Below are 21,234 nucleotides of genomic sequence, written 5' to 3' on the forward strand. Positions count from 1 at the left end.
GCTCCCTTGAAGCAGAGAATGAATCAATCTGCATTCACTCTTCTAAGCCCGAAAATCTCATACCTGGGCTCCGTAGCTTGACTTCTAGCTTGCTCTGGTCAGCTTCTGGCTGCAGAGAATCAGCTTTCTCACCTCAGGCTTCCATGGAGGCCACTTCTTGATGCAGAGGTCGATGAAAACAGCAACCGGCGTCTGCTTCCACTTTCCTGCAGACTTCCATGGATCATAGAAACCATCAGCTCTGACTACCACTGTTGGAATTCTAGCCCGGTCATAGGTATGTGCCTATCAGTCCAGGCACCGGCTGAATTCCTTAGACCTCCCTCCGGCGACTCCCGGCAGGAACAACACGAGGTCCGTTCCGGCGATTTTCCTCAGGCTGTGAGAAAAACACACCAACTGCTTCTCCTCCTCCCTGCTCCCTGCATATCCCCAGGGAGGGGAATCAGACACAGACAGAAATGTAACTACATGCTTTTATTCCTGTCTTTAGCAGTCATACAGTAAAAGATGTCTGCTCTCTTCAACAAACAGAGAGAAACACCTAACTCCACCCATGTACATCCTGTACAGGTCATATGACACATCCTGAGCTCACATCCTGTGCTCAATAAGGAGAATGGACTGCCCCTTCGTTTTCATGGCAACAGTCACATACTTCCTGTTTGGCTTTCCAGCCACAAGCAGCAGACTGAGCTGCTAGAGCCTTTGCTTGCTGCAGCATTGCTGCTTTAGAATAACAAGCTTCTCCCCCTCCCTCAAGCCTTGACTGTGAAAGATAATTCAGAGTTTAACTAGTTATCAAACGACTGGCACACACTGATAAATAAGTACAGGGCACAACTGAGTGTTTTAGTTTCTCGGAGCAACCATCGGGACATAGTAGGGTTGCCATATTTTAAGAAGTAATAATCAGTTGCTGAGCTTTTTGGGGGGAATTTAATATACTCAGTATAATATACTTGGGAGAAAAGCAATGACAAACCTAGACAGCATCTTTAAAAGTAGAGACATCACCTTGCCAACAAAGGTCCGTATAGTAAAAGCTATGGTTTTTCCAGTAGTGATGTAAGGAAGTGAGAGCTGGACCATAAAGGCTGATCGCCGATGCTTTTGAATTATGGTGCTGGAGGAGACTCTTGAGAGTCCCATAGACTGCAAGAAGATCAAACCTATCCATTCGTAAGGAAATCAGGCCTGAGTGCTCACTGGAAGGACAGATCGTGAAGATGAGGCTCCAATACTTTGGCCACCTCGTGAGAAGAGAAGACTCCCTGGAAAAGACCCTGATGCTGGGAAAGATGGAGGGCACAAGGAGAAGGGGACGACGGAGGACGAGATGGTTGGACAGTGTTCTCGAAGCTACAAACATGAGCCTGACCAAACTGCGGGAGGCAGTGGAAGACAGAAGTGCCTGACGTGCTCTGGTCCATGGGGTCACAAAGAGTCGGACACGACTAAACGACTAAACAACAACAACAACAAAATATACTCAAACACACACTTCCTGGTTTGGTTGGCAAAAACCTGGACATTTTGCAGATTTTTTGAAATTCCGTTTGAATCCCAGACATGTCTGGGAAATTCTGGACTTATGGCAACCCTACATAATATGAGTCTATGTTGTCTAGTGGATTCTGTGCTCATGCCAGGCTTGGACCCAGGAACATGGAATGCACAATGACTATCTGGTCTGTGTTTTATTGCATGGGCTCAGAAGGTTTTTCTGCAGAAAACACAATTGGCGTTTGTTCTGATTCATTGGTAAACAGCAGGTTTTCCCAGGGAAACCAGCAGGGGGGAAAGAAAAACCTCTCAGACCTTTGCCTAGAAATCATGGGACAAGCAGTAGAATGGATGAACCTCAAGACTGTGTGATTAACACCTGCTCTGTTTTAGCCCTAATTAATCTCAAGGCAAAAATCTGGAAAGGACCTCCTCCTCCTCCTTCTGTTTCATTTTACAATATAATACCGCGAAAGAAGGCTTCCGACATCACTTTTTGAAAATGCAACAACAATTTTTAAAAATCCCCAGCAAACCCAGCGTATTAAAGCAACAATAAAACCATCCAAGGCCATTAAACTACAAAAGCCCTTGTCCATTACTTCTTGGGAGCAAGTCCAACTAAGTGCTTTGGACAAAAGTCTGGATGCTGACCAAGGAGGAACCAAGGAGGAGCGGTTTCACACTTTAGCCTCCAGGTGACTTGTCCCAGATTTAAGCACCCATTTATAAGCTTTCAGGTCTCCCATCAGCGACGTCACGGGCAATGTTACTTCATACACTTGTCCTCCCAAAGAGCAGTGGACCTACATTTTCCCGGCAACAGCGAACGGTTGGTTCGAGTGCTGAGAAAATGCAATATCCTGAAACTGAAGTACTCCCTTGAGGGAAGACGACTGCGCATTTGTTGCTATAAACTGATTGCCTGGAAAGGCTCTCCATTTCTCATCTGACAGATGGAGACATTAAGGATATCCTGTACGGTTCCCATGATGTCGCAAAACCCCAGGGGATGGCAAGTTGGGCTGAGTCTATGTCAGGCTGTGACGCCTGCCAGGAGAAGTGGCATGTGTCTGTTTGTATGTCAGCTCTAATAATAATAATAATAATAATAATAATAATAATAATAATAATTTATTATTTATACCCCGCCCATCTGGCTGGGTTTCCCCAGCCACTCTGGGTGGCTCACAACAGATTATTAAAAACACGATAAAACATCAAACATTAAAAGCGTCCCTAAACAGGGCTGACTTCAGATGTCTTCTAAAAGTCAGATGGTTTTTTATTTTCTTGACATCTGATGGGAGGAAATTCCACAGGGCAGGCGCCACTACCGAGAAGGCCTGTAACCTCACATCTCGCAGTGAGGGAACCGCCAGAAGGCCCTTGGAGCTGGACCTCAGTGTTTGGGCTGAATGATGGGGGAGGAGATGCTCCTTCAGGTATACTGGGCTAAGGCCGTTTAGGGCTTTAAAGGTCAGCACCAACACTTTGAATTGTGCTCAGCAAGGAACGTCAGGGGTGGGGGTAAACTACAGGAGAGGATGGTGCTCTTGTCCTCAAATCCTGACTGCTGGTATCCCATAGGCATTTGGTTGGCCACTGTGCAAGCAGGGTGCTGGACCAGATGGGCCCTTGGCCTGATCCAGAAGGGTCTTCTCACATTCTTACATTCTTATATCATGGGTTCATGGGTGATGCTGTAGTCTAAACCACCGAGCCTCTTGGGCCTCCCAATCTGAAGGTCGTCAGTTCAAATCCTTGCAACAGGGTGAATTCCCGTTACTCTGTCCCAGCTCCTGCCAACTTAGAAGATCGAAAGCATGCAAGTAGATAAATAGGTACCACTGTGGTGGGAAGGTAAACAACATTTCCATGCTCTCTGGTTTCCGTCATGGTGTCCCATCGCACCAGAAGCGGTTTGGTCATGCTGGCCACATGACCTGGAAAGCTGTCTGTGGACAAATGCCAGCTCCCTCGGCCTGAAAGCAAGATGAGCGCCGCAACCCCATAGTCGCCTTTGACTGGACTTAACCATCCAGGGGTCCTTTACCTTTTTACTTTTAGAACTCTCTGACTTCTATGTGGCTTGTCTGTCCTATACTACTGTATGCTCTGCCCGCACAGCCTGCCCCACAATTATTGGCCCACTAGCAAATGCAGCCCCTTGGCTGAAAAAGGTTCCTCAACACCCCTGTCTTAAAAGCACATCACTTCTTTTGGGAAAAATGTAGTGATCTTGGCATTGTTTTCCCCTCTGGTGTACAGCATCTGCAACTGCAGAGCCCTAATTGTATTGCGGAGCACCCTGCATGCCAACTGCCGGTGGGAGAAAATAATCAGCAAAGGTTGTTCTTAGCAGTGGTGCTGGCATTAGAGATTATTTTAAGTGTTTTCTTATTTTTATTTATGCAAAGATAGCTGGGGGGGGGGGCTGATTGTATAGAATTGCTCACTTCAACGCTTTATTGCAAGCATACAAAAACAGAGGGGGTGGGTGGGACATGGAATCCGTGCTTCCCTAATTTCCAGCTTTCGAAATTTTATTCCACGGAGTCTATAGACCATTCCAGACCCATTGATAGTAACACTGGGTGGGTGAGTGGGGGGCTTCTTAATAATAAAGCCATTTGTTTGATGGCACTCAGTCCTGCAGCTATTTCTTAAAGTGCAGTTACGCTATAGCCAGCTCCTCTGGGAGCAATTTATTAGGGCTATAAATACGCAGAAGGAAAATGGCTCTTTTATTTACTTTTCCAATAGTGTGCGTGAGCTTTGCCGTGCTAGAATTTGTAAGCTGATTTATGACAAAATATATATATGAAAGCAGTAAAAGTAAAACCCCTTTTTTTAATCCTCCACCTGTTTCTGTCTCCCCTGCTTTACAAGTTGCTCATTCAGATAGGCTTCGACACAAAAGAAGTCTGGAAAAACAAGCCAAATATTTAGGCTGCAGTCGAGAACTTTCATTACAGGGTCACCCACCGTAAGTACACAAGTACGTGAGCTGGTAGAAAACAGGGCTGTGCCCACAACCTGAAGGCTACACATTCTGCAAAACTGCAGGGGAGGAATCCATCCATGGACAGCTGCATGTGCATAATGCAATTGAGAACACCACTCACCTAAGCAGCGCTAGACCCAGGTTTGAAGGGCCCCAACTCACCATCCTTGGTCTCCCCTCAGTTTACTTGTGGTGCTGTGCTCTAAACCACTAAGCCTCTTGGGCTTGCCAATTGGAAGGTCAGCGGCTCGAATCCCCGCAACAGAGTGAGCTCCCATTGCTCTATCCCAGCTCCTGCCAACCTAGCAGTTCAAAAGCATGCCAGTGCAAGTAGATAAATAGATACCGCTGTGGTGGGAAGGTAAATGGTGTTTCTGTGTGCTCTGGCTTCCGTCATGGTGTTCTGTTGCACCAGAAGCAGTTTAGTCATGCTGGCCACATAACCCGGAAAGCTGTCTGTGGACAAACGCCAGCTCCCTCGGCCTGAAAGCAAGATGAGCACCACAACCCCATAGTCGCCTTTGACTGGACTTGACCGTCCAGGGGTCCTTTACCTTACCTTTTACATTTTACTTGTGGGCATGTTGCATTTTGGGGTGGAAGCCCCACAAAAAGGGCATCTTTGGGGGCTGCAATCTCACACAGGTTACACAACTTGTGCGGGAGCCCTGGAAGGCAGCGTCCCGGTTTCTTTTGCCTCAAGGTGTTGGAGGGTATGGAATTGTCTCTGATGACCTTGCTCTTGTGGTGTCTGCCCTTGTTCCCCCATGTGGCCTCCCCTTTTCTCCCTTTCAAAAACTATAACTAGCAATGAGCAGCACTTCAGGGTTACAGCAACTATCCTCCTTGCCAATCCAAGTCAGCCTTCCCCAACCTGGTGCCCTCCAGATATTTGGGGCTACATGTTCCATCATCCTGACCTTGGCCAATGTGGCTAGGGCTGATGGAAGCAGGAGTCCAACAATAGGCATAGAGCACCAGGTTGACGCATTCTGGTCTAAGGGATTTAAATAACTGAATTGGGGCGGTGGTGTTTGCTGCGGGTACATTTAATACAGCATAATATGGGACTACTGAGCCCTGCTGTGCTGCAAGGTGTGTGTGTGGGGGGGTGCATCCTTTCCAAAGGAACTTGAGCTTCTGCCATATATATTTTTTTCATCTCAGCAGGAAAGGAGAGGGTAGTAAATACTTCAGTGCAGCCTGTCAGTGCCAGCTCCGAGTCAACTTCATCTCTTGTTCCATAAAGCTGGAAGATAAATGTGTTACTGAACTGTATTAATAACTCTGTTGACTCCGACAGAGACACAGAGCACAATAGACTTTCACCTGTATCAGTGTTCATAAATAGCAACAGCAAGAAAAAAGCCTTTGGAGCAGTTGGGGCAGCGGGGGGTTGGGAAGTAAGAGCCTTTGCCCTGACAAAAGCACCCCCAAGCACTCATCCGTTTCTGACCAGGACCTTCTCTGTTGGAGCACAACGTTGTATAGGGCACCATAAACTCAAAGCATGTTTATCCGCTAGAAAACAGCAATGAGCATCCCTTATTTATTATTGAACTTATTAGTTGCTTGCCACCCAAAGGGTCTTCAATCGGCTTGTGTTGGAACACAATAGGCACAAATCCATTATACCATAGAAAAGGGGGCAGGCTTATAACACATTAATATTCCATATTGGAAGATCTCTCCCCCCACAAAACCCCACCAGTTTCCTCCTCCCGTAACAGCGGCAGAAAACATTGGCAGCACACTAACAATCATCAAACAATACTTTCACAAACTAGCAGATAAAAAACAAACATTCAGCACGGACACCCCATCCCCTAGCCTCAACATCATTCAGGGGGTTTTCTTTCTTTCTTCCATCTCCTCACCCAGAAGTCTGGCATCAATGCCAGCTGCTGTTCCTCCACAGATGGTCCAACATCTCCTGTGTTTTCAGGGAGAGCAGCAGCAGAAGCAGAGCAGGGAGATGGCAAGCTGTTCCTCCTCTCCAGCTGCTGTTGGGGGTCTAATGGGGCATATTTCTGTGTAAATGTGCATAAAGGTAAAGGTACCCCTGCCCTTTAGGTCCAGTTGCAGATGCCACTGGGGTTGCACGTTCATTTTGCTCTATAGGCCGAGAGAGCCGGCGTTTGTCCACAGACAGTTTTTCCGGGTCATGTGGCCAGCATGACTAAGCCGCTTCTGGCGAACCAGAGCAGTGCACGGAAACGCCGTTTACCTTCCCTCCGGAGTGGTACCTATTTATCTACTTGCACTTTGACATGCTTTCAAACTGCTAGGTTGACAGGAGCTGGGACCAAACAACGGGAACTCACTCCGTCACGGGGATTCGAACCACTGACCTTTCGATCAGCAAGCCCTAGGCTCTGTGGCATAGACCACAACGCCACCCGCGTCCCACAGTGCCACCCACGTGGCGCTGTGCATAGGATTGTGCTATTTGTCCTGAAACAACATGTTGCAGCATGGGAAGCTGCTGTTCAGAGCTCCAGGCACTCAGTTCCATCCTGCTCCTCACATCCTCCAGTACCCCCTAAAAAAACCAAAAACCTGTCAGCATTCTGTGACTGTTGCGTATGCTCAGTCCTTGCTGAGTTGTTTTAGGGGTTTTCTTTTCTGGTGATTTCCTCATACTTCTGCAAACCTTAGAATTTCCCCAAGCTTGTTGATACCTACTTAATTGGGTGTGGGAGGTGTCACTTTCGGCTACATAAGCCTTGACACAAAGTGCCTGAACATCAGAAACAGAATGAATTATGGACATTTACAGAAATGCCCTTTGTTTTAACATGCCAAATAATGTTTAGGTGTTTTGAACATTTTTTCTAACTGAACATAGATCCAACCTGATGCATGTTTTTTTATTTTTGGACTTGAAGACTGGTAAAGGAACTTGCTACTTCAAACTCAGAATGGTGCAGCATTGTGACAAATATATCCCACCCAGAGTTGACAGCCGAGTGAAAAAGAAAATGAAACAGCGTTCCCAGTAATAGAAGGGTGCAGTCCAGAAGCATTAAAATCAATGAGATTTTTGCCCTTGGGGCATCACATGTAAGAATAACACAATATGTCATATTAAAAAATATTTTTTTAAGGAAGTGGGGAAAGATGAAGAAAATAAACACATACTGAGGGAGGCCAGCAGTGGTTCTTCTAAAAAGAGTTGTGGATGTTTTCAGAAGATTTTTTTATTTTTATTTTTTGTGTGAAGGGGGTTTTGTTTTCCAAAACGAAACAAAAAAAGCAAAACAGGCAATAACCATTGTATCTTGTATGAACAGCATCAGAAAACCCAAAATCAGGAAGGAGCTCTGTGCTTCTTTCTGTTTTTCCTGTAACATTGCAAAAGAATTATTGACAGCCGAAGAGAGGCAGGAAGGAACTTTTCACTTGTGCAAGTTAATTATTTGACAGTTGCAACATCAAATTGATGACCTGAGTGCATGAAACGCATTTGTGCAGCAACACAGATCAAAATGCTCTGAATAGAACTTTTGCATAATTGTATGTCACCTCAGATGCGATGCACTTCAGTGGAAGCACACCAGCCATGCAAACCTCAAGGCGTTAACAGCATGATCCCATGCGTTTCTGCTCAGAAGCAAGTTCCATTGAGTTCAATGGACCTTAATCCCAGGTTGGAGACTAGCAGCCCAAGTGATGACATTTCAAATTGCCGTTTCAATCAGCCCAGAGACATATAACTAGCAAGCTCTGCACTGACACCTGCAGCAGCAAAACCTGGGTGCCTGTAGCTGCAGGTGTGATGGCAGGGTATTCCAATTACAGGCAGCGGTGATCCACTAGGCCAATATTTCAATGGTGAGTCATGATTACAGCAAGCACTGATATTGTTCAGGAGTTTACAACCCAGTGAGTCCCATGTTGTGTTCAGGATGCCACTCTAGAAGCAACCTGTGTAAAGGATACAGAGTGAATGTAATACAACCACCATTGCCTGGATCAGAAAGCATGGTTCTACTCCAGTCTGAAGAAGCTGCAGGCGAATGGGAAGCAAGACACTGAATGCATTAAATCCAGCCTTGTGGCTGTCAGAGCATGAAACACATATGGGCAGAGCCCAAGCTGCACACAGAGGAAACCTACCTTGGAGCTGTGTGTGAAATCTCATATTTCATAAAAGAAGATGATAATGTTCCTTTACTGAGCCTCTAAATTCTCCCTCAGCCACATGGGCAGAGGCCTAAGAGAACACAGAGCATTCTCATGTCAGCTATCAGGTCCTACCAGTTGAATACCAAATAGCTCTGGCATGCCTCCTTTCATCGCTGTTGCCCCCAAAGCTTCTGCTACTCAAGTCTCTTTTGGCTCCAAACCAGGGCCAGCCCCATAACGAGCCACAATGAGCCATGTGGTTCAGGTGGCAAATTGGAAAGCGTGGCAGATGGCCCCCAACTGCCTGCTCCTGCCATCACAGGACACTGTCCCCACAGCCACCGACAGCTCACTCTCCTGCCAGCTGCAGGTAGCAGGTTTCAGTCAAGATTGTAGGCCCAGCCTTCTCTCTGAGGAAGGAGTCTTTCCTTCAAGTGAAATTAGTGGCAGGTTTCAGTCAAGATTGTAGGCCCAGGCTTCTCTCTGAGAAGTCCTTCCTTAAAGCAGGCGTGCCAACTTGCCCCCCAGATTGGGGGGGGGGGTTGCATCACTTGACATGTCATGTGATGTCACATGACATGTCCCACCCAGTGCACAAGCGTTCGCACACTAGGCCAGGCTGGGCTGCGCGGGTATCCTTTCCCCACCGCTGTGATGCCAGGTGGGAAATGAAAAGCACGGAGCTGGGCTCTGGGTTTGGCCTACTTCTCCCCATGGCATGCACCTGGGTCATGGCAACAGGTACATGCCCAGCAAAGTATTTGGTGGGGGCGGCAAAGGACATGACAGCTGGTAGTACACATCAAAACAAGCTACGTGGAATTAGCTGCAAAGAGATTCTGCATAGCGTTGCAGGTCTGAAGTTTCGTCAAGGTGATCTCAAGATGCTATAAATGCTGGGAGCAGAGGCCATGAATTTTAAATACCCCTCCTTGTAGACGGCTTGCCTGCCAACTGCCAAGAGGGACTTGAAATTACAGCCTCGGGCCTGAAATAAGATGCTATCCTAGCGTGTTGCCATTCTCATGCTAATCTTTGTCATGAGGACAGATAAAATATGCCATGTTCCAGTCTTGCTATTAAAATAAAAAGGAATTCAATTTTTTTGTGTTCCATCTTTAGTTTTCATCCCCGCGTTTGCTATCAGATTGAATTATCACTAAAAACTTGGCGGGGGCCTTATAGATCTTTGTTCTCACTGTCTGCTCTCACTCACTTTGGCGGCCAAGATTGCTAGAGCAGAAAATAGCACGCCATTAAGCCAGTCCACGGGTGGTATTAGAACTAAAGAGGTTTAATATGACGCAGAGTAGTGATGGGAAATCCGTCGTCCTCTGAATATTGCTGGAGTCCAACTCCCATCAATAGACAAGGATGAGGGGAGTTTGTAGTCGAACAACCTATGGAGGGCCAGAGGCTCCCCATTTCTGAAATATAGAAGAAGAAGAAGAGGAGGAGGAGGAGGAGGAGGAGGAGGAGGAGGAGGAGGAGGAGGAGTAGTTTGGAATTGATATCCTACCTTTCACTCCCCTTCAGGAGTCTCAAAGCAGCTAACATTCTCCTTTCCCTTCCTCCCCCACAACAAACACTCTGTGAGGTGAGTGGGGCTGAGAGACTTCAAAGAAGTGTGACTGGCCCAAGGTCACCCAGCAGCTGCATGTGGAGGAACGGAGACGCGAACCCGATTCCCCAGATTACAAGACTACCGCTCTTAACCACTACACCACACTGGCAAGAACAGGGAATGTGATGCTCGCTAGATGTTGCTACAACTCTCATTCTCCCTAACCACTGAGCATGCTGGCTGGGTCTGATCAGAACAGGTTGACCAACAGTTGTCCTTATGTGGCCCTGAGAAGTAGCCCAGCTGTTCAAGGGTACTTCATGTTATTTTCATTATACCTATAACCATTGTGTCTGGTGAAAGGTCATTTTCCAAGGTGATGTTGAGCATATATAGTTGTTGGCATCTGTCTGTTTTGAGAGACAGTGGAGTGAAGTCAACCCGATGGGTTTGCAGTAGCAAAGTGACCTCCCCAGGGCACAAGTCTTAGGAGTGTGTATGGAGGTCCTGGGCTCTTGCTCTCGCTGATGTGGTTCAAAGGAAAGAAGAGCAATACGCTTGGCCCCAGCTTGGCTTCAGGAGTAGATGGAAAGAGGCACACAAGGCGGCATGCGACCATCTTAGGGACTCCACACCAAGTGTGCCCACAAGATGTTGCTGAATGACAGCTCCCATCAGCCCCAGCAAGCATGGCCAATGGGATGGTGAGAGATGTAGTTCTGCAACATCAGGAGCCCAGAAGATTCCCCTAGAGCCAGCACTGCTGTGAGAAGACAGCAGTTTGTGCAAGGTCACTCAGAGAGCTTCATGGATGAGTCAGGATTTGAACCCTGGCCTCCCTGCTCCCAGTCTAACATGCTAACAGCTACGTTCCTCCACCTCCTGAAGTCTGGGGACAAACGATGTGGAAAGGCTACTTACCATATTTTTCCAGCTCTTTTTTTTACCAAAAAATTAGGTTTAAAATTGGGGCTTGTCTTATACACGGGTAGTGCTGAGGGGTGTTTTCTTAATTTGGAGTCCCCAAAAATAGGGGCCATCATATGCATGGGGGCGTCTTATACCTAGAAAAATAGGGTACCTTTTGTGCCTGGATTGTGAGACAGGGCTGGGGAACTTGTGGCCCCTCTAGATACTGTTGGACCCCAACTCCCATCAGCCCCAGCCAGCACAGCCATTGGTCAGGGACGATGGGAGATGTAGTCCAGAGGGCCACTGGTTCTCCACTCCTGCTATAAGCTGTCCGGTTTTCCAGTGTTAAAAACAAGATGGTGGACCAGACAGACCTTTGCAGGGCTCTTCCCATGTGGAATGATCCCTGGGAATTAGTGCATATTGACAGGTCATCAAATACTGAAATACCATTCACACAAAGTGGCATTAATTTAAATGGCAGTTAGATGGCATAAAAATCTGCCAAAAGTTGGGTGACAAATAGCAAATTCTGTCCATGTTTGGATATTTAGCACATACTTGAAATGTGCAGGGCAGGGTTTTGAGGAGAATGAATGGGAGCAGAGATGTTTCCAGCAAGCTCTTTCCTTTTTGTGCCAGTACCTCTTCTTCATCCATTCTCCCAGCTCCAACCTGCAGGAGCGCAAAGCACGAAGCTCACAGGAGAGCATCTTTCCAAGATCTGTCATCTCCCTTTCAAGAAACTCTCTGAGCTATGTCCATTCCTCCATCCACATTTGTGACAACTTTGGGAAATGTATGAGTCTCCTTCCTGCTAGTGGCATTATAAATGGTAATGAGGAAATCACGTTACTCTCAGAATATAGCTTGCCGCTCTCCCCGCCACTATAAATTTCAGGGGAAATGACCTTTAATAACAGTGAGATGAGGAAGTTGGTTGCATTAATAAAGTTAGTCTCTGGGCTAGTCACGTGGCAGGTGCGTGTGAGCATAAGCTTCTTGCTCCAGGTGGTCCAAAACTTTGTAGCACCTCCGTACTAAAACCAGAATTGACTCCAATCTCTGGATGGATAACCTCCACCTGTTAAGGCCCAAACTACCAAAAACAAAACAAAACAAAACAAAACAAAGAAAAAAAACCCCTTAGGATGTTGTGGGACACATTAGGTTGCTTGTTTGTTTACTGTGCATGGTTCTTTACAGAGTGCAAATGGGTAATCCTGTCTCCCCCCATAGAGGCTACAATCCAAAATTCAACACAGAGTGAAACAGAGGCAGTGGTTGTTGGTGCCCACTGGAGCCAGTAGGACAGAAAGAAGATGCAGCCAGTGTCAAAGAAAGTACAGCCACTCCATCACTGGTTGCAGGTAAGAAGGCAGGCAGGTGACAGTTGGCTGAAGCTGGTGGAGCATTGCCCCATTCCCCCCAATGGACCAGCCTACTCTAAGGAAAGGGAGGTAAGTGGAGGCAGGGATAAGCAGGGGAAGTGATATTGCAGATGGGTGGGGTATGATGATGATGATGATGATGATGATGATGATGATGCAGTTGTTCCAGTTGCACAGCCTTAGCTTTTGCTACAGTGAGGCAAGCGAAACTGGGGGAGGGAGGCTGTGCCAAAGGCTTCACACAAGACATAGTGCCTGAGGTTGGATTTTGAAACACCAAAGGTGGTGGCATCACACCTGTGCTGTGGGAGATGAATGAATGCATGAAAAACTATCCATCAAGCCCACCCTTAGATTTTAAACCAGTAGCGATTAGGTGGTTTCATGTTACTGAGCATCCAGGAAATGCCACTGAAAGTTTTTCCAGCAGTTAATAATCACACATCAGGCTATGTTCAGTACACCAGCCACAAGATGCAGTTCAGATCCTGGTTTGCTGCTTGAGAATACAGCCCAATTTGTGTTTGGACCAATTTGGAAGCTACCTGATTCAGCTTGCATCCAAGTCCTATCTGGGAAAACTGAAGCTTTGTGCGTTTGAACATGGTTTCCCCACCACCATGACACGGGTGGCGCTGTGGGTTAAACCACAGAGCCTAGGACTTGCCAGTTGGAAGGTCGGTGGTTCGAATCCCCGCGATGGGGTGAGCTCCCGTTGCTCGGTCCCTGCTCCTGCCAACCTAGCAGTTTGAAAGGACGTCAAAAGTGCAAGTAGATAAATAGGTACTGCTCTGGTGGGAAGGTAAACGGCGTTTCCGTGCACTGCCCTGGTTCGCCAGAACGGCTTAGTCATGCTGGCCACATGACCCGGAAGCTGTACGCCGGCTCCCTTTGCCAATAAAGCGAGATGAGCGCCACAACCCCAGAGTCGACCACGACTGGACCTAACGGTCAGGGGTCCCTTTACCTTTACACCACCACCACAAAATTGGGTTGAATGTGCTAGTATATTATCCCAACCTGAGTGGATAAAGCTCACCAAATTCCAGATAAATAGATCCAGGAATTTTTGTAATAGGCACATTTAGAGTTTTCTTTATTTATAGGAGCCATATATAACTTTTAAAAATGGCTAAATGAGATGAAATTTGCAGGCATGATACCACCTTCTGAGGGGATGAATACTGCCAAATTTTAGTTGTTTTCCTGAAAGGGCTGCCTGTACTGTTTTAGCTTGGTTAAGCAAGGGCTACCTTTGGTCCTAAGCTGGGGATGATGTGCACAATAGCTAGATAGAGACATCAAAAGCATTTCAGAATTCCCAGGGTACCTCTGAACCTGCGGCCCACTAGCCACTTCCATGTGTGGTATCCCTCATTCACATCCGGGGGGGGGGAGGGGGCGAGCCCTATACATAAATCCCTTAGCACATTCAGAACTTTTCCCTGTCGCTGTAGATTTTATCTCCCCTCTGAACTTTAGATATCTATTTCAACATGCCACTGCTTTACCAACTCTGTTATAGGAACTGTGAAAAAGAAATATAGATCCTAGGAAACCTCTCTCAGGGTTTTTATAAGTGCACGAGATAAAACGGATAACATGGGGTCTCAAGAGTAATCGTGTGTTTTTATCAGCAAAGAAAAAGGAAAGTAAAAGACAGAAAAGCTTAAGGCAGCCGAAAATTCATGGAAATCCTTGTCAGAAACCACACAATGCAATTGTTAAATTGGCGTGAAGTTTGCTTGTATTACCATATTGACAGGCGCCTTCCATTTGACAACTCTTTCGCTGCCGTGTCGCTTTTTACAAAGAACAGAGGGTTAAGTATCGCAAGCATACGAACATACACTATTGCCTTCTACAAAGTCAGGTCTACCTTGCCCCACGGACTGTCAACGTTTGGCTTCCACAGGTTGTTGTACTACATCTCCCATCATCTCTGCTCTTGGGACATGGCAATGTGGGATGGAGTCCAACAGCAGTGGCTCCCTAATTCCACCCTGCCCTGGACCACTTGGAAATCGCTGAGGGTCTTGGCAGAGCTTTCCAAACTGTGTCACGACACATTAGTGTGTCAGCTGCAGTGTGTAGGTGTGTCATGCAAATGCTCCCCACGCTCCTTTCAGGGCTGGAAAGGGGTTAGTTTAACCTCTGGTTTGCTATCAAAACTGAATTACTATTTCATGAAATGATGCATGTCTCAAAGGTATGTCACCAACATGAAAAGGTGGGAAAGCTCCGACATAATAATTTTTCTGCCAGTTGTTTAGCAACTGTAATGTGTTGTGCTATTTTAAAAAAATTATATGGGGTGGTATTCAACTAGGTTTTACTCAGAGAAGACCCACTGAAATTAAGGGACCTAATTGCATCATGCTCATTAATTTAAAGGGCCCTACTGTGAGTAAAACAGAAATGACTATCACCCCTACAGCTATGCCTTGAGCAACTGATTGTCATGCAGGCTGCACTTACAGCTTCTATTCACTGAAAAGTTTCAACCAGTGGTCAGCAAACGTTTTCAGCTGGGGGCTGGTCCACTGTCCCTCAGACCTTGTGTGGGGGCTGGACTATATGGGGGGGGGGGTTGAACGAATTCTTATGCCCCACAAATAACCCGAGATGCATTTTAAATAAAAGGACACATTCTACTCATGTAAAAACACGCTGATTCCTGGACTCTATGCGGGCCAGATTTAGAAGGCAATTGGGCCGGATCTGGTCCCCAGGCCTTAGTTTGCCTACCCATGGATTCAACAGTTGGCTTCTGCACATCAAGGAGCACTAGCAAAGTTCCCAGTCATGCCAGCCCACCCTGCTATCAGCTAACAAACCTAGGAAGACTGCAGTCCACCACTGGCTTACCTCCAAGAGACAATCTAGCATGTCCTGGCTCCTAGGACTATTGCCAAGAAATCTGGATCAAGCAGACCTTGGTTTCAATGCAATAAAATATAATTAGATATATAAGAAGCAAGGAATAGAATAAAAATAAATGAAATGAAATAAGATAGAGCTGCTGTTTCAGACCTCCTGAATGAAGCTCACAACCATCAGTGGTCAACAGAACATACTTTGGGAACTCCTGATTTAGAAAGCAACAAGTTGAGCACCCTTGACCTAGCCCACTGCTGCCCCCTCCAACTGGCAGCTGCTGGCAAAAGTCAACCCTACCTGAGCCTGTTAACACTAGGGTTTGCCCCTGGAAATTCCTGTATGCACAGCATGTTGTCTGTGCCCCCAACCCCTGCAAAATGAGGGTGTGGGGGAGAATGCAGCCAGGAAAGGAGAGAAATGGCAGTAGTCAACAGCCAATTGAAACTGATGCAACTGAGTAGGAAATGGGTGCAAGAGATAATTCCTCTGCAGGGGCTTGGGGGAGGACAAGAGCCTCATTGCACACCTGAGCCTTGCCTCTTGCGATCTTACAGCTTGATCCTGTCCACTGCCAAGAAACCTTTGCCACAGTTGTTGGTTTGTGCCACGGCTCTCTCCCTAGTCACCATCATATAAAATGAGAAACCCATCCCATAATGTTCCTAGCAAGATTGTGTTACCTCCCCAGATTTATTTTTATTTTCTTTCATATGCTTATACACTGCCCCCCCCCCCACTTACAAATGCCCTTTACATTCCACTTTTGTGCTTTTCCCAAAGCACAGGCGAAGTAGCAGTACTGGAACCTGGAGCAGCAGCGCTGAATATATAAAATAGCACTAATAATATTATAGCCTGCTAAAGAGTTTGATTTGCATGGAGTGCATCTGTCACCGAACAGCACTTGGTATTTGCAAGCCCTTTCATTCTCTCAAACTCACAAGTTCCATAGGGAACAAACAGACGCGAACTGATTTCCCCTGCCTCTTCCTTTCTTATATGCAGGCTGGTGCGCATTCTGTGTTTTGCAGTGGGTCCAGAGAGATTGTTATCCACCAACGGCTTAGGGAGCTGCACATCTGTCCCCTTCGCGCCTCATAAGACTTAACCGAGACTTGCCAGTGAAACCACGCTTTGCTGTCTCTGTGTGCAGATACATGTCAAGCCTCGAATTTCCATATGAATTGTATCAAGCATTTGAAAACATGCCAGCTTGGGTTTGGGGCGGAAATGTGAATAGATATTCACTCAGCACTATAAAGTCATCCGCAGAAGGTTCTGAGTGTAGCAATAAATCATGCCTTTAAACAAATAATTGACTAGTTAAGAATCGGTAACCATTTATCAAAGGATCAATTACCCATTTAAGAAGGCAGTCGTACACAGAACCTTAATAAGCCTCCTGCAAACCGGAAAAAACCTGACTAAACGGGGTGGGTGTGAGGAATAAGGAGCAAAGAATTGACTTGCAGAAAAAGGGTGATGGTTGTTTATATTTTATACTGAGCCATCAGTATACCTGTCTTCTTAGAATTTTATATAGGCAGCATCCCGTTAAGCTTTTACAATCTACATTAGGCAATGTGGAAAGAGAGGGAGGAAAGGAAACAGATTTGGAAATGACCCTGTCAGAAGTTGTCTGCAGTAAACCCATTGCTACAATATCCCACAAAAGATCCCAATGAACTAAAGTCCATCACCTTCTGAGGGGTTCTGCTCCACTGTCAAACAACTTGGACCATCCAAAAGTTATTCCTAATCAATGTTTAGTTGGAAAAAAACCCTTTTTGAGGATATGCAAACTTTAGCAATGCAGAAAAGTCTCCACTGGCACAAACGGGAGCATTTCTTCCAATTCAAATATGTGATGCAGGTTCTCCAATCGATATGAGAGCCACAGGAGGAAGCAAAAATTCCCTTCCCATTAAGAAGCAGTGGAGATGGAATAATAATGAACTACAGCATGCAGCACAATCGTACAGTAGCTGCATTTTCCAAGCTCGTCAAATGCAATCCCTAGATGTTAACAATGGGAGGAATTCAATGTTGCAAACTTCAGGTTGCTCCATTGCAAGCCAGATGGAATGACCCCTCCTCATCCCTCATGCACTGTTCTGGGGGTACTCCCAACCCCTCCCCATCTTTATTTGGGGCTGGAGTGCAGTGGGAGGAGAGGAGGGAAGCCTTGCTGTGCAAGTGGAAGTCCTTGCCCAGGGTTTCCACTGACAGGACTCATTACTTGAATCCTACCCAATAGTTTAACCTGAACATGATAATGGCCTGATTTGCCATCTCCAGAAAAGGCCTCAGCTCGCTCTCTGCCAAAGCTACCAAAAAGCACTCTGGGCCACAGTCAATGTCTGATCATCCAGAAATAATGCTGGGTCTAGAAGCATTCCCGAGCTGCAGATCTGATTATCAAGGGGAGGGCAATCCCCTCCCAGACAGCCTGCATGCCAAGTCCTGTATCCGCTTTGCTGCTGACAAAAGGATCTCTCTCTTATAAGGATTAGATCTCAGCTTGTTAGCTCAGCATTGCCTGCAGACACAAGCTCAAGAGCTCTGCCACCTCCCCAGAACTTGATGGAAGGATAGAAGCGGGTGTCATCAGAATATTAATTGCAACATGCTTTGATTCGGGGGGGAGGAACCCTCTAGTAGTTTCATGTAGGCATTTGTAGATGTACTTGGAATCATTCACATAGACCAGTATGGCACAGTGCAGCAGAGTGTTAGTCGCAGGCTGAGGAGACCAAAGTTCACATCCCCGGTAGGTTCACGGAGCGAGCTTGGGCTTAACCTACCTAACTGGTTGGAAGGGGAGAAGTTTTATATCCAGGGTTGGCCCTTCTATGAGGCAGAGTGAGGCAGCTGCCTCAGGCAGCAGATTTTGAGGGGAGGACAGTGGCTAGAAATGTGTGCCCTGTAGCCCCCAAGCTACCTTGCTGCTCTGGGGTGCGGTGGAAAACTCTAGTCCATCACGAGTGCTGAAGTACGATTCAACTACAGTAGTACCTCGGGTTAAGAAATTAATTTGTTCCGGAGATCTGTTCTTAACCTGAAACTGTTCTTAACCTGAAGCACCACTTTAGCTAATGGGGCTCCCACTGCCGCTGCGCCGCTGCCTCATGATTTCTGTTCTCATCCTGAAGCAAAGTTCTTAACCCGAGGTACTATTTCTGGGTTAGTGGAGTCTGTAACCTGAAGCATCTGTAACCTGAAGCGTATGTAACCCGAGGTACCACTGTACCAGGTTTTTGTGCACAGAATGGGTGCACTACAAAACAGTGCACTATTTTGTCCTGAATCTCAAGCGGCAAAATGGCTTGGTCCATTCCTGTGTTATATATCTCTCTTGAATTCTTTGGGTGCAATTCAGATGTAATTCACAGAAGAATCAGGGTACTACCTGCAAAACAGGAAATAAGTTTATCCAAAAGTGCAAGGGTGAAGTTGTGAGGCTGGTTTTTATACCCAGACTTCATATACCAGTGAGAAGATGATTTAGCTGCTGAATGAGCAACAAGGCCCAGGGAATGAAAGGGGAAGTCAAAGAAACCCCAAATGGAAACAAGGTGCACATTCCGTTAGTTTGAGTGCTTCTGGATCTCTTATGTGGGGTTTCTCCTTGCTGGAACTACAAGCCAAATGAAAAGTTATGTGTTTAACTTATAGCTGAACTTTGGATGCAATAAAAAGCTGAGTGAACTATGAGAGCAAAGACACGGAAGGGAGGGGACAGTGGGGGGAACTTCTGGTACATTCTGTACCAGAAGCTATAAAAATATTCATATTCATCTCTCTAATCCCGGCAGCCCATGATATATTGCTGGCATTAATCTATCGAGTTATAGCAGGTTTCAAACATCAGGAGTCACATGACCACATCTTTTTGTAAACAGCTACATTCTAAAGATGCATTGATCTGGCTCACTTTGTGAATATTTATCAGAATGTTCCCTTCTTCTCGGAGCACTTAATAACAATAATAAAGAAGAATGCCAACTTTGGCTGGCCTAAAATGTTCCAGAGCTATTCTTTAGGCTCACATTTAAGGAAGCCTATTTATAAAAACAAGCAGATTTGTCATCCTGTGGGGTATGAGGCTAACTTAAGAGCTTCCTGAAATCGCTATGAAACAAGATTATGCAGCGTAGCTAATACCAAAACATCTATCTTTTGGTTTTCTAGATCGGGTAGTAATTGTGTTCAAATAAGTAAATAATAATAACAAGGCTCAACTGTTTAGCTGCCCAGAGTGGCTGGGGCAACCCAGTCAGATGAGCAGGGTATAAATAATAAATTATTACTAATACTATTATAACTTAGATATCTTGTTTCTTGAGGTGAAGGAAAAAATGGCAGCCTTTCCCGATCCACATCAGATGTTGACTGAACTGGCACCTGCATCTCAACTCAGTACTTGCAGTGATGTTGTGTCCTCCATCACACCTGAGGCAGTAGGCTTGTTTATGGGGACAAAGACATGCCATGTAGAATATACAGCTCTACCCTCCGACAGAGGCGAATGGTCAGAGGGCTCAGGAGGACCTAAGCATTGCCACCTGAGGCGATCGCCCCACTTTGCCTAACAGTAGGGTTGGCACTGCTGAGATTATTTTACTTTCCAGTTTTCTATCACCCCACCAAGACTCCAAAACTTTCGTGGGATCATCGTGCTTCACGACACATCTTGTTTAATTATTTAACAAAAATTATATACTACTTGAGAGTCCCATGGACTGCAAGAAGATCAAACATGTCCATTCTTAAGGAAATCAGCCCTTAGTGCTCACTGGAAGGACAGATCCTGAAGCTGAGACTCCAGTACTTTGGCCACCTCATGAGAAGAGAAGACTCCCTGGAAAAGACCCTGATGTTGGGAAAGATGGAGGGCACAAGGAGAAGGGGCCGACAGAGGACGAGGTAGTTGGACAGCGTTCTCGAAGCTACCAGAATGAGTTTGACTAAATTGCCGGAGGCAGTGGAAGACAGGAGTGCCTGGCGTGCTCTGGTCCATGGGGTCACGAAGAGTTGGACATGACTAAATGACTAAACAACAACAATAATATACTACTTAACTATACTAAAACCTCTAAGCAGTTTACAAAAAAACAAAAGACTCAGACACATAAAAATTATCAATAAAAGACAGTTAATAACAGGTATTTAGAAACATTCAAAGATCAGTAAAATCAACAGTAAGCTAAAAATATGTTTTTAAAACACAGAACATCTTAAAACACAGGGATGGGAGAGACACGGAGAAAGAATATACAGTTGATAATAGCATAAAATAGTTGTATTAAAAGCAATTGTAACAGAGAGATATAATCACCCAATACTTGTTTATCCCTGATCACCAACGTAATTTTTTGTGTTTTCACCAAATTAGGCTGCTTTCATATACTTGCTTTGCTGGGAGAAATCGCTGTTGAGCTATTAATTTGCTTCCAGGGAGATTTCCCTCAAGAAATCTTTTCCCTATTTATGTTGAAAACTTGTTATCAATAGGTACCAATGGCTGATATGGGACAGTTGTTTTCCTGGTTTCTTTTTTATGAAAATCTATTTATTTAATTTTTTTATTTTATCTTGTTGCATATGAATCCCACCATGACAACATTTATCATCACCATCAGATTTCTAACCTTATGTTCCTATGCTCACAAACCAGATGCAGGCCAGCTTAGCTTCAGCAAGATGATAGTCTCATAAGCCTTCAGACCATATACTGGGTGGTCCATAATTTTAAATTTAGTACCTCCTTTGATACCTGGGTGGAATCTACACATATATTAAAAAAACACTGTGAATTTTTTTTTAAAAAAAAGTTTTGAAAAATA

At 45.7% G+C, this 21,234-nt stretch overlaps 2 long non-coding RNA genes across 3 annotated transcripts in view; one reads left to right on the forward strand and one right to left on the reverse strand.

The window, feature by feature from the left end:
* The window catches only part of LOC310838267, a 466,315-nt gene that overhangs the window by 433,519 nt on the left and 11,562 nt on the right, over positions 1–21,234 (reverse strand). The gene's annotated exons all lie outside the window — the stretch shown is intronic.
* Positions 9,126–16,696, forward strand: LOC310838253. 2 transcript variants are annotated; one of them, XR_014560854.1, is made up of 3 exons: positions 9,126–9,514; positions 12,357–12,487; positions 16,394–16,696. It is a non-coding gene; the product is annotated as an uncharacterized lncRNA (long non-coding RNA). The 2 variants fall into 2 exon arrangements; XR_014560855.1 differs by having other exon boundaries at positions 9,282–9,514; positions 12,357–12,577.

The sequence above is a fragment of the Podarcis gaigeae genome, assembly GCF_964106915.1.
Source record: "Podarcis gaigeae genome assembly, chromosome: 2".
NCBI classification, from domain to species: domain Eukaryota; kingdom Metazoa; phylum Chordata; class Lepidosauria; order Squamata; family Lacertidae; genus Podarcis; species Podarcis gaigeae.